Source organism: Vicugna pacos, chromosome 7 (genome assembly GCF_048564905.1).
Source record: "Vicugna pacos chromosome 7, VicPac4, whole genome shotgun sequence".
Lineage (NCBI taxonomy): Eukaryota > Metazoa > Chordata > Mammalia > Artiodactyla > Camelidae > Vicugna > Vicugna pacos.
Genome location: NC_132993.1, coordinates 37,181,212 through 37,206,650, shown reverse-complemented (window position 1 = coordinate 37,206,650; position 25,439 = coordinate 37,181,212). Strand labels below are relative to the sequence as shown.

General features: G+C 39.2%; 1 long non-coding RNA gene across 2 annotated transcripts; it reads right to left on the bottom strand.

Annotated features, from left to right (window-relative positions):
• Window positions 1-2,954: 2,954 nt before the first annotated feature.
• LOC140697551 (uncharacterized) lies at window positions 2,955-25,271 on the bottom strand. 2 transcript variants are annotated; one of them, XR_012074700.1, is made up of 5 exons: window positions 25,050-25,271; window positions 21,637-21,756; window positions 8,077-8,221; window positions 3,425-3,701; window positions 2,955-3,051 (listed from the first exon to the last, which is right to left on the bottom strand). It is a non-coding gene; the product is annotated as an uncharacterized lncRNA (long non-coding RNA). The 2 variants fall into 2 exon arrangements; XR_012074699.1 differs by having other exon boundaries at window positions 3,613-3,701.
• Window positions 25,272-25,439: the final 168 nt, after the last annotated feature.

Sequence of the window (25,439 nt, the reverse complement as noted above, 5' to 3'; positions counted from 1 at the left end):
GTTTCATCAGTTATAAAATAGGGATGATAATAATACCTACCTGGTAGAAATGTTCTATGGACTGGCCTGTACCTGAGGACCAAGAGAAAAAAATAATTACTTGTATTGACCACCTATTAAGTTCCAAGATTGTACTAGGTACTTTCTCATACTTAAATTTGATACATCCCTCAACAGTCTTACAAAGTAGGTATTATTATTCACATTTCATAGATAAAATACTTGAAGCTCAGAGAGGTTGAGTAATTCGATCAAAACAACATAGACAGTAAGGGGAAGGCTGGTATTTGAAGCCAGGTCTTCCTGACAGCAAAACCTCAAAGCTGTAGACAAGGCAGTTCCCTACATCCCCAGTCATGGAGTGATTCCTTATTCTCATAATGATGGGTGATCAGCCTTCTCCAAACGCTCAACTACTCCTGCCTCTGAACTCTCACAATTCAGGGATTTCTATACAGGTGAAATATAACCTTTAAATCTAATGCCTGGGTCTCAATTCTCTCCTTCTAAGATATTAAGAAATACCACATTGGTAGAAACAGACTATACACTACAAGAAGAACACAGATATCACTGGAAATACCTTCCTTTCACAATGCTTAAGGATTGCTTGTGTGGCTCAGCCTGCATTCCAAAGGCTTTGGGTTTTTGCACCCTGAAATAATTCACAGGCTAATACAGTGCAAGAGCCTCAAATGTACACAGTAAATGATAGATTTTACTATTAACTCACTTTATCTTCAAAACAACATTATGAGATATTTGTTATCTCCATTTCACAGATGAGGAAACCATGGCTTAGACAATAAAGCTACTAAATAGTCATATTGGTTGCTGCATAATAAATTACCCCTAAAACTTAGTAGCTTAAAACAATGATAAACATTTCTGGTCTCCCACAGTCCTTGTGGGTCAAGAGTTAGGAACTGGTTTGGATGGGTACTTCTGGCTCTGGATTTCTCACCAAGTTTTAGTCGTCATCTGGGACTACCATCATCGGGAGGCTTGACTGAGACTGGAGGATTTGTTTCCAAGGGGGCTCACATACATGGCTGGCAGACTGGTGCTGGTTGTTGGTAGGAAGCCTTAGTTCCTCCCCTTGTGGTCTTCTCCACCGGCTGATTGAGTGTCTTCTTGACATGGTGGCTGTCATCCCCCAGTGGGAACAACCCAAAATATAGAGAGTGAAGTGAAAGTTATCCATTTGGTTATCCATAGCATCACTTCAACCGTATTCTGTTTGTTAGTAGCAAATCACTAAGTCCAGCCCACATTCAATGGAGGGAGAAAGAGACTCCACTTTTTTCGGGGAAGCATGTCAAAGAATTTACAACATGTTCTGAAATCACCACAGAGGCAGAACTGGAATTCTCATTTATCCCTTTCTTACTTTACAACTCCAGCTCTTTTTCTGATACCGAGGTAGGAAAAATGCAGCGTTAATGTTTCCACAGCTCACCTCTGCATCTGTAACAGACACCATAAGCAATCCTAGTACTCGTTCTGCTAAAGCTTGACTTGGCTCCAGGATCTCTCTCACACCATGCTCCAGAAAATCACCACCAATCATTCCCAGTTAGTGCACAAGCAGAAATGTACTCCATCCCTGTCCTTCCCTGCTCATATCATACTCAGATAGAAAAACCTCACAGGTGTCAGAGGTTTTGGCTATCTTAGAGTCCCTAATCTTGAGGATTCTTGAACCCTCTGTAAAACAAGATTTCTAATAATTAACCCCTCTCACAAAAGTGCTCTAGGAAGCAAAATGCTTTAGAAAGTCTCATTTGTTCTAACTTTTGGGAAATCCTCCAAATTCCTCCACTGTAACTGTGCAGACACACCTCAGTGATTTATTATTCTCTAATGACAGGAGAGGACTGTATCCAACATCTACAGTGCTCTTTACTTAATACAGGGGCTCTCACCCATGGGTGCACATTGCAATCACCAGTGCCAGGGCCTGGCCCGTATCCCAGAGATTCTGACATGATTGATTTGGGGTGCAGCCTGAGGTCCAGGGACTTTTCAGAACTCCCCATGTGATTCTAATGTTCAGCCAGTTCTGAGAACAACTGACTTAGCACTTCATTTTCATTGCCAAGTAAGTGATCCCGCTGTGTATGCATTAAGGCATGCCACTTTGTAATGGCTAAATGAACATATTAAAATAATTTGGAGTGATTAACCCCCAGGCAATATTCAAAATTTGCTACTCTTTTTCAAAATATCAATTTCTATTTTTGACTTTAGATTGCCTTCCTTTTGAAGTTTTCCCCATCTCTATTAAATGGACCAACCCACCTGATTCAGTAAAACTGCAATTATTTTGCACTTCTGTGTGACTTTAACAAATGTTTTTCACTAGCATCTCCAAAACCCCTTTTCTTTCAATGTTCACTGCTCTCCATAATTCTTTTTAAATATTGCAAAAATTTGAGAGCATATGTAAGATTCTGCTAATCTGGGCTTTTATGATAGCTTTTAGTAAATACTTTTCTTGTACTCACATAGTCAACTCTTACTTCGTAGGTTAACAAAGAGAGGGATTAGCCAGATAATCTAAAAATCAAAACACCACTTTTCTCTCAAATATCACAGCTAGAGATATTTTTAACTGAGACATTCTCATCTGTACACCTTAGCCTAGGCAAGAGCAGACCCGTCACCATAAGATATTGAAGGATTTTGGGGGTAGAGGGATGGCTGCAATCCCCTTAATACAGTTCTCACACCTTATTTCATATAAAAACCCCAGCCAGGTTGCACCCCATATAGTTAAATCAGAATCACGGGGGTGGAAGTCAGGCGTTTGTACAATTTGTAAACAATTCCCAGGTGCAGCAAAGTTTGGGAACTACTGTCTTAACACTATACTACTAAATCTTTATGAATCTAGGAGCTAAATAAATTTTATACATCTTTAAACTACTTTAAGAAAAAAACACCTACTCAGATTGAAGATATTTGCATACCAAAGTTTATTTACTGGGCTACACTGTGTTATGCAGTAAAGAACTTGAAAAATCCAAATGTCTCTTCATTTAACATGATCTAAAATTAAAGCAGAACATATTATTTCAATAAAGTATTACCCATTAGATTTGGAGGCTAAATAAAAGTGCAGTTTATCAGTGTGTTCCTTTCCCTCCTTTTACTGTAGGCTTGTCTAGCTATAGCATAAATGTTTCACAGCTAAGACCAGATTAGTGGTATGTCTAAGGAGGCCACTAACTGCCATATGGGTTTAAAATGGCAGGATTCAGAGCAGACGTTAAGATAATTTGAAAAAAATTTAAAATATTACTTGAAAACACTATTACAAAATGAGAAAAATCACTGAGGACAGATTTAAGAATCAGCCACCAACATACTTCCACAGAAAGACAGCAAACGTCAGACAGAGGTTATCAGGGCAGCCACTTACATGAGTGTGTATTGATGGAGAGAAGTTGTAGAAATGTATAATCATGTATATCTGTTATGTTTCATTCTCAAAATGTTTGGAAGTAGAAGTTAGTATTTGGCATACTTGCATCCTGATCAAGTCATTACAACATGCTCATATAATTTTCCTTCCAAATCATTCTTTACATGCATTTTAGTAAAAAAAACCTGTGTTCTCTATGGTTCAAATCGCAGTGTGGGTGTTCAGCGGCCTTCTTTTAGGTAAGAGGCAATCATTTGACAGCAGGCTTTTCTCACTGCAAAAGGGAAAAAAATGTCTTTGTGGAATGTTTTTCTCATTCATTATCCTCCCCTCTGTGAACTACCATTTGACAGACCCTTAGACATCCCGTGATAAGCGGGAGTGCTGTCATCAGAATTAGGCTCCACGGGACTGAAAAATAGCTTTCTGGAGGAGGACTATCATCTTGCTTCTACAGTCTGAAGAAAGATTAGGAGAAAGATTTGATGATCACTTCCTAGGCTCTCTGAATTCTGCTTGGAAGAACCAACTTTGTTTTAGATCTTTGTTCCTCAAAACACAGATGACTTTATTCTTGTCCTGTGTAATCATTGTCTTTCATCTTTCATCTCCTTTCTAGGGATAAGTAAGATACCAAGATACTAAGTACACATTGAACTGTTTTATTGATATTTGCTCATGTGTCTGAAGTTTTTAGTTCCTTCTGGAGTTTTTATTTATTATAGCTATTGTTTTTCTGTTCTGATTATCCTAATTGGAGAATTTTTCAATATTTTGTGATTACAGTTCGAATCAAGATGCGTGTAAACTCTATTCAGAGTTCAGCACATCATTTCAGTGTACATAAGAAAAGTCCTAAGACTGGAAACCAGGTGGCCTGAGTTCTAACTCAGCTCTCTCACTAGTTACCTGTGTGAGCCTGTGCAAGTCCCTTAGTCTCTCTGGACTGAGTTGTCTCATCTACAAAATGAAGAGCTTAGAGTAGATGCTCTTCTCCTTTGGATGTTTAGTTAGACCTCCTTTAGAACTCATGTTAGGGCTAAAATCACATGAGTTTGGTTTAGAACTATCTCCCCTGCAAGACCTTTGTGCTAAACTTTGCACATTAGCTATTCACAAACTATCCACAGCCCCCTTCTCTCTTAGATTCCTGAGTCACGGGCTGGAAAGCTAACATTCTTGATTCTCAAACTCCCTTGCACTAAGATGGGATGGTCATGTAAGCAAGTTCAAGCTTGTGATGTTAGTTGAAGTCTCTAGGAGGAAATTCCAGAAAAGCTTTTTTAAAAGAATAGATTCAGCTGTAATATCCCTTCACCCTTTCATTCCCTCTTCTGTCTTCCTGCTTGTGATGTGGACATGAACTGGAAGCTGCAGCATGTGACCATGAGGCACAAATAGAAGGATAAGAGCTATACACTAGTGCTAGTGGAGGAAAAGATGAATAGAGCCTGATTTCCAAATGTATCCCTGAACTATCATACCAGACCTAGCTGGCCTACATCACACTTCTTGTTGCTTGAAACAAATAAACCTTTACCTCTTCAGAGCACTGTTAATTGAGCTTTCTATGAGCTGCAAATGAATGTAGCATAATAAACTTAAAAATGATCATCCTGAAGAGTAGTGATTTTAAACACACTTCAGTAACTGTAGAATTAATCCTCCTTCTTGGAATTAGTTTCCACTTTGAGATGACTTTCCTTCACCTCAGCAGTAAAGACCCTACTCATCTCCCTCCCCGTCTATGAAGTGCCCCTGACTCTTCTAAGTAGAGCAGACCACAGCCTCCTCTGTGCCACCATACCTGACACTCTCCTCTGTTTTTGCCCCATCTCATTTTACTGAGACTTAGTCTAGCCTTCATTCTTATTAAACTAGGAGTCTCCAGAGGGCAGTCAGCATGTCATATGCAGCTCTGTTTACCCCAAGTATAGCTTTGAACTCAGTACGTAATAGATATTCAATAAATGGTAATTTGGTTATTCAATTTTGAATGAGTGCATTAATTTATTAATATCATAATCATTTGGCAACTGGACTTCATGCTGATTGTTCTATATGGAAACTGTGTAATTCTGGGTAGTTTGACCTGGACTGTGTATCTGACACTGTCATTTACCTCTAAATACATTATAAACCTACTTTCAAGAGGAGTTTCTTTCCAGTGTCAAACCTATGGCTAACCCAGCCACTCTCTCACCTTTTCTGATGTAGCAATAGGATTGATCCTGGATTTGTTTATTAATTTAAGGGGACTAAAATATATTGTTAAGGTCCTGAAACTCATGGGAATGAAAAACAGGGAGCTTTTCACAAACAATGCTCAGTAAACATTTATTATGCTGGGGAAGCACACATTATGCCTTTCCTGGGACAGCATTATTACAAATGGAAGACATACAAGATATTCATTCTTTCTGATCTATTGATTTCCTTGGCATAGCACAGAAAGAAGACATTCAGAACTGCAGATTGTGTGTGTTTTTAAGTCAAGAACTATCCTTAAAAGGTCAAAAAAGTAATTGGGATGTAATAGGACTGTGTGAGATTACATTAAAGCCTACAGATATTCAGTTTATTACATTTTGCCAGGAACCACTAAAATGTCTATCTGTCTAGGCAAATTGAAGCTGATTCAGTTATGCTTAAGAATGCTCAGATAATTAATATTCTATTGGCCCTCCTTCAGTGAGGCTATGGGTAAAACACATTTTCTCAAAGGAAGTGATTTGCCTAGTGAAAAGCAATGTAGTTGAGAAGAGCATCCTGAAACTTTAGTAATTCGCATACCAAATTCAAAATTTGGGCTATAGTTTTCACCTGTACTATCACAAAATTAATGAACTGGTCATTTTTCTTTTGGAAGTTTACTCTTCTTTTTTCCTTTTCTACTTAAGTAAATTTATTTTAAAAGGAACTACAAACCTCTACCACAAATTTAAATAAATAAATAATATATATATATCTCAGTCCTGGAGGGATTGCAGAGGTCAGTACCACCACAGTGCACTTGAAAGATGCAGAGGTGGTGATTCCTACCTATTCATCCCTGTTCATCCCCGTTCATCCCCGTTCATCCCCATTCAGTTCGCTGATTTGGCCTGTGCAGTAGACAGGATGACAGTGGGTTATCATAAACTTAATCAGGTAGAGGCTCCAGTCACAGCTGCTATTCCAAATGTAGTGTCATTGCTGCAGCAAGTCAACAAATCCCTTCCCACCTACCTGATAAGCTGTTACTGGTCTAGCAAATGCTTTTTTTCCTCTTTACCTCTTATTAAAGGCCATCAAATGTAGTTTGCTTTCAGCTGAAAAGGCTGGTAGTTTTCCTTCACTGTCCTGTTTCAGAGATACATTAATGGTCCAGCCCTAGTCCATAGAGATCTTGATCACCATTTACATTCTGCAGAGTATCATTCTGGTCCATTGCATTAATGACATTTGTGTTGACTGGATTTGATGTGTGGAAGTAATGACTACTGTAGACCCATTGATACCGTACTTGCATGCCAGAGGTAGGAAATAAATCCCACCAAACATCTGGGCCTTTCTACCTCAGTGAAAAATTGAGCGGGTCCAACCGTCTGGGGTATGTTGGCATATCCCTTCCAAAGTGAAAGGCATGTTGCTACAGCTGGCCTCTTCTACTACTAAGGAAAAACACAATTCCTATGAGATTCCTTGGATTTGGGAGGCAAATTTATACCTCATTTGAGGATGTTACTTCAACAACCTGTCGAGCAATCTGAAAGGCTTCCAGTTTTGAGTGGGGTCCAGAACAAAAGGAGGCGCTGCCACAGGTTCAGGCTGCCATGCAGGCATGGTGCCCATGGCATGGATGGTGCTTAAGTGTTGGTGGCAAATAGGGATTCAATGTGGAATGTCTGGCAGACCTCAATAGGTACATTGCAGTGCAGACTCTTAAGGATTTTTGAACAAAGCCACGGATTCTCTGCAGATAACTACTCTCCTTTGGAGAAACAGCTTTTCAGTTTCTATTGGGCCTTTATAGAGACAACAGTTGATCATGGATCACTGTCACAGTGTATCCTGAGCTGCCTCTTATGCACTAGGTGCCATCCCTTTGAGCCACAAAGTCGAGAATGCGCTGCATCACTCCATCATTAAATGGATACAGTCTGTTTGGATGGAGCTCCAGCAGGTCCTGAAGGCACTAGTGTGTTCCATGGGGAAGTATGTCCCCTACTCGTACCACACTGCCTTCTCTCTCTCAGCCCACCTATATGGCCTCAGGTGTGGCATACGGTTTCCTACACCGATCAGTGGGTCCTCTTCAACTTTGTATGACTTCCCTACATGTGGCTTCTGATGGCTGATTCTAGAGGCCAGAGCACCCTACAGGGGACTCCAGCTTCCCAAACTCCTTTTTATCAGAGCTGAGGTTGTCAGTGGATTTACATTTTTCCCGAATCAATGGGGCAAATTTTGTATCAACAAAATTGTCTTTCCTGCTTAACATAAAGCCAGCTTTTAGCTGAATAAAATTTTCTGAATGATTTCCATACAAAAGTAAGAGATCTATGAAAAGTCTGACCATGGCTGCACATGTCACTGACTCCAAAGAGTTGAAGGAAGTCAGAGCCTGGCCCCGGGCCACCAGGTATCACAGTTACCTGCCTGCTCACCTTCCCGAGGACATCCTCCAAGGAGTTTCCCAGAGGGCCACAGCCCAACGTGGCCCTGAAGCCCAGCCCAAAGAGCTCCCCTGTAGCCATGGCTTCATCAGGCAGCACCTCACAGCACAACACAGAGCCTCCCCAACTGTTCTGCCTGGAATCCAAACCAGCAAGCAGGACAGATTCAAAAGAGAATTCACAGCTAATGTTTTGTTACAAAAAATTTCAAACATTACCAAAAAGTAAAAAGAATACAATTAACACCCATATCCCTATCTCTTATATTCAATAATGTTAATGTTATACCATTTTGCCATTCTCTCTCTCTCTCTCTTTGGAAAGTCATGATGGAGTGTAGAAAAGAGCTTTTGAGAGGGGGACAATAAATTTTGCAAGTCTCTATCCTCTCTTTCTAGTTTCATAAATCCAACTGCTGACTCAGCTCTCCACTTGGCTGTCTAATAAGCATCCCAGAAATCTTGCTTCACCGCTCCCTTCCCTAGATCTGAACTACCCGTCTTACTCATCCTAGGAAACAACACCACCATCCATCCACTCAGTTGTTCAGCGTCAAAACCTTTGAGTTAGTGTCAACCTTGATTCCCCACTAACGTGGGACACCTGCAAAAGGACGTGATTTGGGGGGAAGACCTGAAACAAGAGGGGACGTGTAGTGTGGGGGTTATGAGTGTGGACTCTAGAGTCAGACTACCTGTGTTCGTGGCTGGCTAGCTCACTCATGAGGTTTGTGCACGCGGGCAAGATACTAACTGCTCTAACCTTCAGGTTTCTCTTATGAAACATCAAGATCACACTAGTATCTACTAGCAAGGTTGCTGTGAGAATTAATATGACCTCAGTGTGGCAGCTGTCCAAGGTCAGCTCACCTAGGGTGCTGGAGTGTGAGCCCGTTTCTGCTAATTCACTATCTCCTCCATGGAGCAATGGAGGAAAGATAGAATTCGATATGATTTTCCGCCTATGATGAGTTGAGCAGCAATGGCAGGAGATGTAACTCACTGTGGGCCCCAGAAGTTCCCTCCATAATTACACTTGCCTTTTTTTAACCCAACCCAATCCTTTCCTTTATTTATTCCCCACTCCAGCTCTACACATTTCCACCCAGAGACTCTCTCAGGTGGCGTGCACCTGGGCCCTCCACGGTGCTGCCCGCTTCCACACTCGCATTAGGCTTTGCACCCACCTCTTTGTGTTGCCATGTCACCCAGATACGGGCCCTCATTTAGGGTCCTTGGCTACCTCTCTTGGGGCCTGTGAGTTTCCTAGATGGATGTGACTTGATTGTTTGCTTGTCAAAATCAGTGTATTCCAATGATAAATGCAAAATTATAATGACTTCTGGCTTACTCCCAACCACTAAAGAAATATGTTTTCTAATTTGATAGTGTCAGAAATAGATATATTATCACTTAAAGATCAAGTTCTTTCATGCTGTTTCACTCAGTGATGAAATAATGACTTAAATATGTGTGAATGATGGAAAAAATATTTTTAAAGATATATCAGTAGGTTAATTACATTTTAAAGCTATAGTTAAAATATCTATATTTATTATTTTTACATCTGTATATGTTTAAATACAGTCACGAAGGGTCATTAATAAATCGTTCAGTGAAATTGGTATATGAATAATATATAAATTGAGTAAAACTGGAAGTAGAATTTTTCTTCTGTAAAAAATGACTTTTATTCACTAGAATCTGCACTCCTTACAGTATTACTTTTAGGTACACACTATTTCTACCTGGAAGGCCCCCAGAAACTAAGTAAGCTCACTAGATAAGGGAGAACTTATATTCTAGTAAGCACTCCTTACTTTGCCAACATAAGTACAATTAGAGAGACGGAAGAGTTCTGTGGTTAGACTGAAAAAGGGGCATGACCTGGATCTCTAGAGAGATCCACCTGAGTGTGGGGATGTGTTTTCCTGGCATGCGTTTAGTCATCTGGCCCCTGACTTGACAGCTTATTACAAAGACTAATGTTGTCTTTCATAATTGCCTATATCCCACTTGACTGGCATCTGTACAGAGACAAAAATGCACAACCATCGTCCTGTCAGATTATTCAACAATGCACCCTGCAGTCAAAGGAGCAAGAAGTACTAACTTGTCCAAGTACAAATAATATTCTCTGGACAATCTCCTGACAAGCACAATCTCAGTGATGGTGAAAATCTCAACATCGTAGATTAATGTTCTGTTGCCTGACTTTACCTTGACCAAAAGAAAGAATTAGGAAGAAAAAAAAAAAAAAAAACCTCTAAAAGCCATCAGCTGGCACTAACAGCAAGACCCCGATATTCTACAATTTCATAGAACACCAACATCAGATGAGGTCACTCTGTGATCATGACAGAGTGAGATAAAAGTGAGACTCCCCTGAAATGATGTCTGAGTACAGACAAAAACAAGAATACTAGGAAAAACATGAAAGTAATCAAAAATCTCCTTTGTTCAGCTAACGTTAGTGACCACTGCCTTTTTGCCAATTACACCCTTAGTTCCACTCCATTTCTCTCTCATCTCCTAGATAGAAATTATTGAGTTATCCATAGATTTAATTTTACTTCCTGACAGTATCCAATCCAGAAAAGTACTCTGCTTCTTTAAACACTCCACAAAATCACCTGACACAAGTTTAAATCCTGAGCTGCTTCCTGGGGTGATCTCCTTTGTTGTAGCAATTAACACAGGCAAGTTTTTTCCCACTACAGATGCGTTCTTGGGGAGCTCTGGCCATAGGCAATGTTAATCAACACTAAGCACTACACTGAGTCATTTGATCCAAAAATGATCAAATGTCCAGGGAAAACAGAAGACGTTACAAATAGAAATAACAATTATTGCTCACTAGACATATGCCAGAAGACTTTTTCACATGGTTGCTTTTATCTCACACAACTCTCTGATTCCCCTCTTTTCCTCACAGCACCCTTTGCAGTCCATCAGCAAGTCCTCTGAGCTCTACCCCAACAGCACACCCAAACCTGACCACTTCTCATCCCCTGCACTGCGCACGCCCAGCCCAGCCTTTCTCAGCTTTCTCTCGCCCTATTGCCATAGCCTCTGGAGGGATCTCTTGACCTCACAGTTCTGGCCGCAAGTCCCCTCCCACTCTCCATTTGTCTCACAACAGCCAGAGTGAGCTCTACAAACAGGAAATATATATGTATGTGTAATACTGAGTTTATGAAAAGATGTTATCTCAACAAACAACTAAATATTTTCAAATTAAAATAACACATTGCACCATGTATTGCTTGGCAGAAAATGACTACTCAATGAATATTTATCGTATACATGAAAATCAAGTTTTCATCTAACAATTGGCAAAGATTTAAAAAGATAAATTCACAGTATTGGCAAGAACTCACGGAAATGACCCTCAGTACACTTCTGGAGAAACTGTGTTTTATCAGGAAATTTGTCTCCAAAGTCTCTGAAATGTCCATATACTTTAAGCAAGCACTTTCATATGTAAATTTCTTAGTTGAGGATTTAATTAAGGGTGTGCCCAAAGCTGTATTTATATCCAGTAGTCCAGGCATTTTAAGTAGAGTTTTATCTTACATGTTCAAGAATGGATTTCTTTTTTAGGTTATAAAACTTCATCATGGAATAGAAAGCGGCTTTTTCTGTTGTTGAGGGGTGTATTTGTTCCCTATTGCTGCTGTAATAATTTACACCAACTAGTGGCTTAAAACAATGCAAATTTATTATCTTACAGTTCTGAAGGAGAGAGGTCAGAAATGCATCTTACTCTAGGCTGAATAAAATCAAGGTGTCGGCAGGGCTGTCTGCGTTCCTTTGGAGACCCTAGGAAAGAATCCATTTCCTTGCCTTTTCTAGTTTCTAGAGCCTCCTGCACATCAGATACCTACATTTCTACATTTCCTGGCTCACAGCCTCTTCAAACCAGTAGCGTATCATATTCAAATCTCTCTGATTCTGACCTACTCTTCTGCCTCCCTCTTCCACTTTAAAGGACCTTTATAATTGCATTAAGACCACCTCTATAATCCAGAATAATGTCCCGATTTTAAGCATCTTATTAGCAGCTTCATTCTTTCTGTAACCTTAATTCCCTCTTGCCATGTAACGTAGCATAGTCAGAGGTCCTTGGGGATTCCAACGTGAACGTTTTTGTAGGGCTGTTATTGTGCCTACCGCAGGGGATATGAAAATTTTGGTCTCCCTCCTGAGCAAATGATGGGCCTTCCAACCTACTGGTAAGTCTTCAGACTTCAAAAGAAGGCTTGAGACTGTGGTCTCGGGCTGCAGATAAGGAACAAGACTTCCCAGCAGCTCCAGAGAAACTTCATCACGAATGTAGTCATGACGGTGGGGAATCAGCATTGCTTTTACTATTCAAAATATTCAGAACAACTGTGGTGGCCTGACCTAAACCCAAGTGGGTATTTGATCCTCAAAGCCTAGGCTGTATTTACTTGAAGAAATCAGGAGAAGAATAGGGCAGAATTTGAGTTCCTAGGCCACCTAAGAGTCAAAGCTGGGGAAACAAAGTTCAAACGCAAAATCCATCCAGCAAAAGTAGAGCTGATGCTGTAAGACCAGGCCAATGGCAGAAGCCAAGAATAACAGGGATGGAACTAGAATTTAGCACCAAAAAGTTGAGCCAATTGAGCTAAAGTGTCCACAGTGCCTATTTGCCGGTGGCCTTCATGGTGTTTTAACAGGTCAGCCTGGCTTAAAGGTACAGATTTGGTGACACCATTTTTCTCAGAGAAGAAATTTAAACTACGCCATTGTTTTATTTTCATTTTCTCCCACAAATTGAAGAATCTCAGTGGTTAGAAGATGAAACTTTGGCCCCATGTCTAACAATAATCCTAACAGCTAACTTTATACTAAAATGTGGATAGTGGGAAGGATTTATGGGATAGAGATGAAGAAAGAAAGGCACCTTGGCAAATTCTATTTTTCCCAAAAAAAGATCAAGAAGACAAAGCCCACATTTTTATTGTAAACTATTACTGGGTACCAGAATCCTAAAATTCTTCAGACTTATGAGGCAAGAACCACAGTTATAATACGCTAAAACAAATCAGGGCAGGGTGGAACCATCTTGAGACTTGATCACAAACACGAGTCTCCCTTTCCACACCTGTGAACATATTTGATTGGTATGAAAACAAATTCTTTCCATTTGGCCACAAGCTAAGCTAACATAAGAAACATTTCCTTCTGCCGCAGCCCTCTGCTTCATCCCAGTGCTTGTGTTTCACTCAGGGCCAAATTCAGGGGCGAGACTTCTCCTCACCCTACATGAAGGAAATAGTGTTGAAAGCGAAGTATTGACTTTTAAGAGAGGAAGGCCTGTTCTCAAGGCCTAAACATTTAGCTGTAAAATGTGTAAACTATATCCTGGAATCCTGGCTGTGGTATGTGTCAAGCTAAGAAAACAACATGCCATCTCACCACACCACGTAACACAGACTTACAGAGAGATAAACACATACGTATCGAGTTAGTTATGATATGAGAATAAGGGAGCTGTTGGGAAAACTTCTTCGCTGCTGAAAAATTAGAGCTACCATTGTATAAAAGCTGTCTAAATGTTGGCTTAATATCATGATCGGTTAAGCAGTGGTTATAAAAATGCATTGCTGGGAATGTGTAAAGATAAGGGAATATCCTGTTTTTCCATGAGATAGGTTTCTGAAAATGTGTGAAGGAGATTTTTGTAAATGAAATTATGTTAGGCATACCCTGATCTTAAAATTTGTTTTCTGTAGCACTTATCACCTTCTACCATGGTCTGTAATTTACTTTTTTGTTGCAGTTCTTGTTTATTACAACGTGCAGATCTTTGCATATGGTGGCCACTGCTGCTGTGGTCGCTGGACCAGGACTCACCTAAAACTTCTACCCCAGGGCTTCCTACACCACACCTGCAGCTCTCTCCTCTCTACCGCTCCACCCCCAGGCTCAGGGTGCTAACTCTAACACTTTGCTATCCTAAAGGTGTCATAGGGCTCTTCACTTCTCAAACAGGGAAAAGCTTCTCCCTTTTAACAACACCAGCCCCCAACTGCAATCCCTAGTTGGTGTGATGTTCCCTACACAGATATGCTCTTATTTAAAACCTTAAAAATTTCTCAATAACTAATACTTAACTGAGCACCTGCTTTGTGCCAGCCACTGTCCTGGGTGCTTAAGATACAAACATAGACAAAAACTCCTGAATTAATTCAGCTAACATTTTTTCAGTGCCCACTGAAATCGATTCCATATTCAGTTCTATAAATCTATCCTGTATCTCTGTGTTTAGATTAAATCTCACATTGAAATTTCAGCCTGGCCCCAATTTTTGACGTTTGCCTTTGAGATAAGCAGGCACTAGGCCTATAATACTCCAGATCTCTAGGGTTTTTGTTAAAGTATCTTACTTTACACTTACTACAAATTAACAGGTGCTCCCCTTCCCTAGGGCCCTAGAAAAGTGATCGTTGAGTGCAAATGTCTTAAGTTGCACAAATCCTGTTGTCATTTCAGTGAGACTCCTTACACTCCCAAAGTAACCAAAAAGCCAAATTGAATTATCATAAAATTCTGAAATAAATCTTTTAATCCTTTCAGAAATTTCTGTCAATCAGCTTCCATCTGACCATACTGGTCAATGATCCACCCATGTGGAAACTCTTGCTGAGGCAAACCATTGGAGGTTTTTAGTTGGAGTGTAATTAATGTGCCAAGTCCTAATAACTATCATGAAAATATTAGAAAAAGTCAATATAATGAAAAGCTTTCTCTTGTCTCTCTCTTGAAATTCTTCTCCAGCTTAACCCAATTGCCTAAGTCACTTAGAGGCCTTTAAGCAAAATGAAATCCTAATGATGTCTCTGCCATGAATAATTAATTGTTCATGTACAATCTTCTCAACAAAATCCATTCTCATTAGATTAGAGGTTTCCTCCAGATACGTGAGTTCATTATGGACATTTTTACCTTCTTCTTGTATCTTTCTTTCTTTGTGCATCTTATCTGTGTCTGTGATCTGAGATTCCATCACCCTGGCAGCCCTCCAAAGCGAAATAGTTGTAAGGCAATTAAAGACCTTTGAGAAGTGGTAAAATGTCTTACTACTTTAAAACATGGCAGCCTAATTGAGAAAGTAAACAACAGTGAAGAACTGAACTTCCAGTGATAAGGAAGGGTGGTTTGTTCTTTCAGGGGGAAGAGAGGAGAAGAGGAGAGTAAGGAGGCTATGTTTGGCCACCTTCTTAGAAACTGACTTCTTTATCCATGAGTCTTCTGTCTTCCTGAGAAAGCCATGATGATTAGAAAGCCTTGGGGGAAAAGGAGCATTATAACAACAGAACATCTTCTAATTTCTTTTTGGATGATAAAATGAAAGGTCATATAAGGACACAATGGGAGAAATTTTAGGGGTCATCTCCCATTCATTTGACAAATAATTCTACTGTCTGTTATATTTCCAGCCAGTGGACCAAATGAACCTTGTCCCTCTCCCCTCATAGCCCTGCCTTTTCAGTCTTCTCTCCTCCATCCTCACCCATAAGTATGTTTAATTCTTCCAACTGTATTTCTGAAGTGAATCAGATTTAGTAAATATGTGTTTGAATTTTTAAAACTAATCTAGATGAAGAAAAAGATCTCATCTATAACTTCAAACATGTTTTCTGTTTTTCTCTTAAACTTCAGTTATATGCATTGGATTATGCCTAAATTATTGTTCTTTTTTCAAAGTAATGGTCTAAAGAACACTTAGGTATAGGATGAACTTGGCAAGTGTTGCTCAGAGATTTTCGTTTCACAATTTTTTCACCAAGCTATACACATCCCACTGAAATAATGTTGTGTTCTCTTTTTTTAAATATAGCCTATCATATGCATTTTGAAGTTAAACATAGTCTTTTCAGTCATCATTTTGAAACGCTGCATGACACTCCACTGAGTAGACTCATTCTACTTTAATAAGCCATGCTCTTTTGTACCCACTTTTCACTACTGTTAATAATATTGCAATGAGCATCTTTCTGCATACAACTTTTCTAATATTTAGTATTATTTCCATAGGTTCAACTCTTAGAAGTGGAACTACTGAATCAAAGGATAACATTTAGTTTGTTGAGATATATTGTGAAACACTTTCCCAAAACATTGCTCTAATTTATATTCCTGCATATCCTATTCAATTAACAAGATCGATTACCTTCAATTTAAGGTGATCATAATGTATAGAAGAGGGTATCTCTAAGTGTTTATCATGAAATATATCAAACATACACAAAAGTATATAAAATATATGCAGTTTAAGGAATAATAATAAATTAGCACCCATGTATCCATCACCCAGTTCAAGAAATAGATAGGAATAACTTAGAAGCCCCAGTGGTATACTGTAGCAGCTATAGACAGATCTCATAATTTCATTAGCTCAAAATACATGAATACACACACACACACACGCACACACACATACACACACACACTTACATCTTGTTCACATCACCATCCATGCAGGCTAAGGAGCTCTCCTTGACCATCCAGCAGTAATTTAAGACTTTAGGTTGCTTCCATCTTGTAATTCTACCATCCTGGAGGTTTTCTGTTTCCAGTCAAGTATGGCAAATTAGAGAGAGGGCATGAAGAACTCGTATCTGCTTTTAACTGCCTTTCTTAAGAAGTGACCCATCTCTGCTTTCTTTGGTGAAAACTACCACATGGCTTCAATTCTGCTATAAAGGAGGTTGGCCGATGTGGTCTTCCTTTATACCCAGACAGCGCTGTCCATTGCACATAGTCTCTGCCACAGTGCCCTTCCCCAAGAGATGACCCCTTCCTGACTTTTGTATTCATCACTCTCTTGCTTTTCTTTATAGTTTAAAAAAAATTGACAAGGAAGCACAAACCTGACTGTTTGAGAGAAAGATGATATTGACACTATTTTGTAAAGGCTCCTGAAAGAAGATAAGATAACAAAGTATCTGAGTCATAATCTGGCTTTGACTTCCTTGAATATTTGCAAGAGCTCTTTCTGGGGATGTCAATGGGCAAGATCATAATGAGTCTTGGACATCATAAGGATCAACAAGTTTAAAGCATTTGACAGAACTGTAACTTGGACCTTGTACTGGATGTCCATCATAAATAGAAATTTCAGAGGGAGGAGGCTGCTCTCTAGTTTTTTCCCCTACATTCACAGTGATCTTCTGTCAGCTGTCAGGAGTATTTAAAAGCTAATCCAAGCATCAAGGCAAAGAGGGGGCACAGGAACTTTGATACTAGGTAGACAGGACAAGCCAAGTGCAAAGAAGAATGGGGGCCAGTCTCACCCAGACCTTTAGTCCTAAGGTCACAAGGATGGTCCTGAGGCATCAGGGATCTTGGAATTCACAGTTCTCAACATGTTGCCTTCTCTATCTGCAAATGGCTGCCATCCCGGGAATTTCCTCCATCATCACCCTGTGGATTCTTTTCACCTGTCTCTGATATTGGATCTCCTTTCTCTGCTACTGACTCCAGTATCCCATGGCTCCTTTTTGTTTGTTTACTCTTTTTCTGTTGTTGTTCCTCAAACATAGTAAGTATAAAGTCTGTAACTCTTAACTCCAGTATCTGGAGTCCTGAATGTCTTTCCAGTTCTCTGGGTTTTTTTCTGCTGGAAACACATCCTCCAGCAGCTTCTTAAGAAAGGATGTGCAGGAGAGGTCAGTTTTTTTTGAGAAAATCCACATGCATTTTTGAGGTTACAACATAGTCTTTATAACTGTCATTTAAAAAGATAGTATGACCTCCCATCAAATGGATACACTCTCATTTACCAAACCACGTTCTTTATAGACATTTATATTGTCTCCCATTTTTTCCTACTATTAATAATGCTGCAATGAGCATCTTTCTGCATCTGGATGCCCACTGTGGACTACGTCCCTCTGTGGGCACTGTAGAAAAGGAGTCAATTTGCTGGGCACATAGAAGGAGGAGGCAGGAAAGGGAAGCAAAGTGATTGTTTCCCTAAGTATCTGAGGTGCAAAACAGCCTGCTACAAAACCTAACTTTCTCTAAGGTCTTTATCCCAACTTAATTACACATGCAATTTTGTATTTTAATACATAATTATCTATGATGGTTTTGACATTAAATAATAGTCTCTTAAATTACTTACTAGGTACCTCATAGGTGGCACCAATTTCGGTTACCACTTTCTGTAAATACCTCCGCATCCACATCCTGCACAACCCACCTCTCAAATTCCAGTCTTGCCAACTGAAAGCGCTCCCAATGGCCAAGGCTGAAACAATTTGAGCAATAAAATAAAGAAGTTTTGGATTAAAACCCATAATATAAAATAAATAGATATTCATGAGTTTATACTGACATAAATGATTGAAAAAATAAATGGGAGAGAAGAGGCAAATCTCCCACGTAGAAAAATTCTAAATAATATATGTAGATACTCCGCCCTCAAAGTGGTAGAGCAAAACTCCCTACTCCTTAAATGTGGACTACATGTGGTGACTTCCTTCCAAAGAGAACCAGGTAGAAAGGGAGGAAGTAAGAGGAACTTTATAGTGGAGAAATCTAACAGACGCCGCCTCAGCTGGGTGGTCAGGGTCAACGCCCAAGAGTGATGGATAGTTCATGTTGATGGTGTGTGCTCTTGAGATGATGTGAAGAAAATGTCACTTTCACCTCTGTGCTCTTCCCTAAAAGAAAAAATCAGGATCCCATTCTGATCGTAAGAAAAATATCTGACAAATCCTAAATGACAGACATCCTATAAAATACCTGACCAGTACTCCTCAAAACTGTCAAGATCACCACAAAGTTGCAAAAATAGTGAGAAATGGTCACAGCCTAGAGTGGTTTAAGTAGACGTGACAACTAAATTTCATGTGACACCCTAGAGAGGATTCTAGAACAGAAAAGGGACATTAGGTAAAGACTAAGGAAGTCTGAATAAAATATGAACTTCAGTTAATAACAATATATCAATATTGGTTCATTAATCACAACAGATGTACCATATTAATGTAAGATGTTAATAATAAGGGAGACTAGGTGCAGGTGTGTGGGAACTCTGCATACTTTCTAATTTTTTTGTAAATCTGAACTTCTAAAAGTTTATTTTTTTTAAGTTAAAGAAAAAGGTCAATGAAACATTAAGCAGTTGAGGCCATTTTAATCTATATGTTTTAGTTTTAGCCACTAATGATTAAATCCCTGTAATAAAAGACAAGGATTGAAGAAAAATATCTCCCAAGAGAATTGCTAAGTAAGGCTTAAGGCAAAAGGTGCCATCTTGTTATCAAACACTGTGGTCTCATCAGTGAATTTTCTGCTAATTTGTCCTAAAGAAGAGGCTGTCAAAAATTTAAAGGACCCTTGCCTGAAAAATAGTGGTCTTATTCAAGCATCAGGAGCCAACTTTTGGCATAGAAAGACAGTGAGACAACAATGCTTTTTTTTTTTTTAACAATGCTTAACTCTTTCAGAAACCATCTAATTCTCTGATGCCCCTCACAGCACCCTTGAGTCACCTATACAAGTGGTTATTTTTATTCTCTATATTTTTCTACTAGAAATGTTCCGTAATAATGTTAAGGAAATGTTTTCGTAAATTTTCCTCTATTCAGCTTTCAATTTTGAAATAATTTGACTTGACAAACAGTTGCAAAAATAATTCAAAGAATTCTTGTACACCTTTCACCCAGCTTCCCAAAATGTTAACATTTTCAATAGCCACAGAGTCCAATGATCAAAAGCGAGAAATTAACTTGAAGCAACATTATTAACTAATCTACAGACTATATTCAAATGTCACCAGTTGTCCCACCGATGTGCTTTTTCTGGTCCAGGATCCCACATTGCATTTAGTTTCCATGTCTTCAGTCTGAAGCAGTTCCTTAGTCTTTCTTTGTCTTTGATGCTCTGAACAGTTTTGAAGAGTCAAAGTAAAACAAACCCATCAAGTTTATGACTATCTCATACTATCAAATACTGTGGTCTTATCAGTGAATTTTCTGCTAATTTGTCCTAAAGTAGAGGCTGTCAAAAATTTAAAGGACCCTCAAACAGTTTTACTAAAGGAAGCTCTTCGGATAGTTGCCAGCATGTCAGGAAAGAGCCTTGATATGGGTTCTAATCCCAGCTGACTCTGTAATGTCAAGCAGGTCCCCAGGAGGGGCAGGAGGCAGATAGGAAAGTGGCTAAGCACAGACGGGCTGTTTCCCAACAGGATTACTGAGTTTTTAAATCTGCAGTCTTCTGAACATTACTGCAGTGCCAAGCTCCTAGATGCCTGGACCCCTCACCTCACTAGCAGGAATTTCTGAGGTAGGGGACCCATTGTGGGTAAGTGTGTGCCCACGTCCACTCACCAGGGCTTGGTGCAGCCAGGAGCTCAGCCCAAGACTGAGAAAAGCCTAGGCTGTCAGTATTCTACGCCCTGCAGCTGCCTTCCCAGCCCCACTCTCCACCTTCCCAGAGTTTAGCACCAAGGACTAGTGAGGGGTTCCTCTGTCCACAGTTTCTCATGCTGCTGTGAGGTAGCATCCTGCCCGCCAGTGTCCCGACTCTGAAATAACCTTCTTCTGGGCCCATAGCACTTGAGATGTATGGTGTTATACCACCATCTAGTGCTAAAAGTACTAAAGTGCAGCATTATCCCTGCCTCACTAGTCACGCCTTTGAAGATACAATCAGTAATTTAGCAGAGGCTGACAACCTTGAAGAAGCAACACACCAAGATTTAATCAGTTTACTCTAATTTTGTGGCGTAACAAGCCAATGTTGTGTATTGGGAAGAGGCAATGGAGTCAAATGGACCAGGAGAGAATCTCTTCTCTGTTTTTACTCAGAGTGACTTGTTAAGTCTCTGAATGTCCCTAAACATCATTTTCCTCATATTTAAAATGGGGCTAATAATATCTACAAGTAAGTTTCTTTTAACATACCTAGATGAATACCGGGGTTCATAGTAGACCCGTCAATAAACATGTATTCCTTCTTATGATCCCCTCTAACCCCTTGTGCACAATTTCCATGACAACCTAGAGTCATCGAAATGGAAGGGCTGGGTCATGAGGTTCGATAATGTATATCCAAAAAGTTGAACAGACTGTAAAATCCAAAGACAATATTGCATACTGTTTAGAGCAGGGACTCTGGGAGGCAGCTGCCTTGTTTTGAATTCCAGCTCTGCTAGTTGCTGGTTTTTCCATCTGTAAAATAGAAATGGTAATAAAGATACCTACCTCCCAGGGTTGTTGTGAGGATTAATACCTGCAAAGCATTTAGAACAGTAAGCATTTGATAAGCGTGATCAATTATTAATAACATTTCCTAATGATGTCATCATCTTCCAAAAAGCAGGGGTGGGGAGGCGCCTAGCCAACATGTATTTGACTTACAAAAGAAAATGTTACATGTTGCATTTCTTGTCCTTTTGAATCCTACTACTCCATCCCTCAAGTTTTCATACACACATGCACACACACACATACACACACGCACACATGCGCACACATACACACACATTCTGTCTTCAAATACTTACTTTGAATCTGGTGCCTCTTGACTGAGTTACTTTCCTGGTCCGTCACTTAAGCTGAAGCAGTGCCTGGGCATCCTTTCTGAGCTTCATAAACAGCTCAAAGGCCTCAGTGAGCTGCACATCCTGGTAAAGTGAACAGTTATCATTATGAAAGATCCCTCTTACTCTAGTAATGCTTTTTACCTTAGGAGTCTGCTTTGGATGCTAAATACACCAGTTTCCTGTTGGTTAATACTTGCATAAGAAGTCTTTTTCTATCTTTTTACTTTCAACCTTTCTGTATTTTTATTTTTAAGGTATGCTGTTTTTAAGTCCCATAGAATTAGATTTTGTACCTTATCCAAGATGACAATATTGTATGCACGTTGTAATATTTAGTCCATTTGTGCTTCATGTAAATATTGATGCATTTGGATTTAAATCTACCTTCTTAATTTTTTTCCCTATTTGTCCCCATCTATTCTATTCTTTTTTTCTCCTTTCTTGCCGCCTTTGGATTTTTTTTTTAATTTCGTATTCATATTATCTTGTTAGTTTTATATTCTTTTATTATTTTTCAGAAAATATCATAGAAATTGACACATGCACCCTGCTTTGTTCATTTCTGATATAAATTAGTGCCTTCACCATTTCTAAGACAGTTCAAGGACCTCAGAATACTCGATTCCTAATTTACCTCCCATCAGACTTATATGCTATTTTTGTCATGTATTTTAGTTCTTTATACATGTAAGACCCCATAAAGCATAAATGTATTGTTTTATGGCACTATTCTTTTAGATTTATGCACATATTTACCTTTCCATTGCTTTTCAATTCCTTTCTGCATCTCCAAGCTGTGATCTGTAATAATGTCCCTTTTGCCCAAACACCCATTAGTATTTTCCTTTAGTACTTCTAGTACTTTCCAGTGGTGACAAATTCTATTTTTATTTGCCTGATAATGTCTTTTGAAGGGTATTTTTGCTGCATGTAGTCTTCCATGTTGGCTGTTGTTTTCTGTAAACTCTTTGAAAATACTGCCTATTAGGTTTACTTATTGTTGCTCCCTTAAAAGTGATCTATATTTTCCTCTGGCTACTTTTAAAATTTGTTTTTCAGTAGTCTTACTATAAAGTAATTAGTTGTGATTTTCTTTCCATTTATCCTGCTTGGAAGCCAATAAATAGTATTTCTTACATCTATAGCTCAATATCTTTCATCAGTTTTGGAAAATTCTTAGCCATTATCTCTTCAAATATTGTGTCTGCCCAATTCTCCCTCAGCATCATTCTGGGTATTTTTTGACCTTTCAGTTCACTAATTCTCTCTTAAACTCTGACCAAGTTATCTACTGATTCCTTAATTTCTGCTATATTATTTTTCGGTTATAGAATTTTCTTTTTATATAATTCCTAGTTCTTTGCTGAACTTTTTCCATCTTGTCATTAAAATCCTTGAACATTTTAACCATAGTTATCAGAAGTTCTCTGTCAGATAATGCAAAATATCTGAATTTTCTGAGGGTCTATCTTTCACTTTCTCCTTTTTAGTCAAATCTTATGTCTCTGTATTTCTAGTTATTTTCTATTGATCAACAGACTTTGAAAAAATTATAGAGAACATTTGAGAAATTGCATGTTATCTTTCTTTAGAGAGGATTTATTTTTGCTTGTGTCTGTCCACTAGGTTTGGGGCCAGTTTCCTCATTCAGTTAGGGACTGAGGTGATTTGGGGCTGGGTTTCAGTCCTTGTGAGGACAGACCCATTTCCAACTCACCTTCACTCAAGGGGTAGCCCTTTTGGGTTCCAGTAGAAAGCCTGGGGTGTTTGAAGAACACCACTTCTTGGTACAGCCAGAACTCTAATTTTTGTTTCCTGTGAGTCTACCAGAAACCTTGCTCAGCTCCTCAGTCACTTGCTCTTGAATTAGCAAGTGTTTTGAGGGTTAAAAATGTGGCACCAAATGTAGGTCTCACCTGTGTGGAATATTGGCCCTTGCTTTCTTGATAACTCTCTTATGCCTTAATAGATATCTATATTCTGACTTTTCTAGTTTTCTCAGCAGAGGGGTTGGTGCAAAACAAGCTAAGCACCCATTGCTGGAAGACGAAGTCTCCATGTACTTTATTTGAATAGTTAATTTTAAGGAATTCAAGTTCTGAAGTAAAATAGACTTGATTCTGTCATTTACTAGCTATATGATTTTAAGTGAGCTATTTAACTTCTTTGAGTCTTAGTTTTCTCATCTGGAAAATGGAAGTAACAATAGCAACTACCTTGAGTTGTTTTAAGGATTTTTTTTCCAGGTAGCAGGTTCTTTAATAGGTAAACTGCAGAGCACGCTACAGGGAATGGGGGCATCCATCAAATGGAACAGAGTAGGATAAGGATTTGTGCTTAAATACAGGTATAGGGGGAGGATATAGCTCAGCGGCAGAGTGAATGCTTAGCATGCATGAAGTCCTGGGTTCAATCCCCAGTACCTCCATTAAAAATAAATGAATACATGTAATTACCTACCCTCCTCCCCACAAAAAGACTGAGACATCATTAAATGCAGGTATAGTACTCAGCACAGAATCAGGAATATAGCAAATGTTTGACTGTTAGTAATAACAATTTGTAAAGCATGACAGTAGTTTTTATTATTAATTATATAAATGAACACAGAATGGCAGCCTCTCTCCTATGCACCCTCTGTGAGGAGTGGTAACTGTTAAAGACCCTATACATATCTTAGTTTTTCCACCTTCCCTATGGCTTTGGAATACCTGGGTGGAATGGCTTACTGTGCCACATGGAATAGTTTATGCAGATATCAGTATGTTCATTTTGGAAAGTATATCAATAGAAGTAAGAGTCAGAATTTAGCAGCAGAGTCAAGGAAGTAAGCTTTGGCAAGAATACTCATGAAACTGGCCCCCTAGATTGGGCTCTACAGGGCTTATCCCCCAAGTGTAATGCAAGACAGTAACCACCAAAGTTTGCTCTGGGAAAAGGAATCGGCTCTTTTGCTGTCCTCCCCCTATAAGGGCCGAGGCCTCGTGCTGGAAAGAGCTTTCCACTAAGACTCCTGGACAGTAGAAAAGCTCCATTAGAACAGGAACCCTCATTATTCTGGGCTCTCTTTGTAAGAAAAACCTTTATTTCAAAGATTCCATAGTATTTTAATAAAAGGCTTGCATTGCTCCACAACACTTATGTTCATGAAGCATCATCATTTATTTCTCTCTGTTTTTAAATGTTTTGTTCAAATGTTTTTAAGTGCTACTATATTATATACACTTAAAAATATGTTGAGGGTGGACTTCATGTTAAACATCTTTACCACCATTTAAAAAATTCAAAAACAAATATTTTAAAATGTTTAAATAACATCCAAAATACTATTTATGTGTAAGATATAAAATACAAAAAACATGCTTTGTACACACCATGCAGCCAGTTTCTTTCACCTTCCCAGACTGCAGTGAGAGTGTGTGATGCCCTGGGGTGAGCCAGCCAGCCACATGGGGACTCCCAGGAAAAATCAGTAGTTGAGAACATCACATTCCAGAGACTGGTGTGGTTTTGGAGATCCAGCAACACAATTCCAGATGCAACAGGCCTTAGGGTCTGGTTTATGCCAGACTTACAGAAAGCTGATATACAAATGAGCACACTTTAGTCTTTTCTCAGTGAAGCAAAATTGCCACCACAACTTTACTAATGAGGCTCCAGATATGGCCTTTTCTCCCCTATTTTGAAAAGCCGTATTTCAATAGTGATGATGGAGCCAGAGCCAGATAAACTAGTTAGACTGATGATGGGTGGTAGCATCAAAC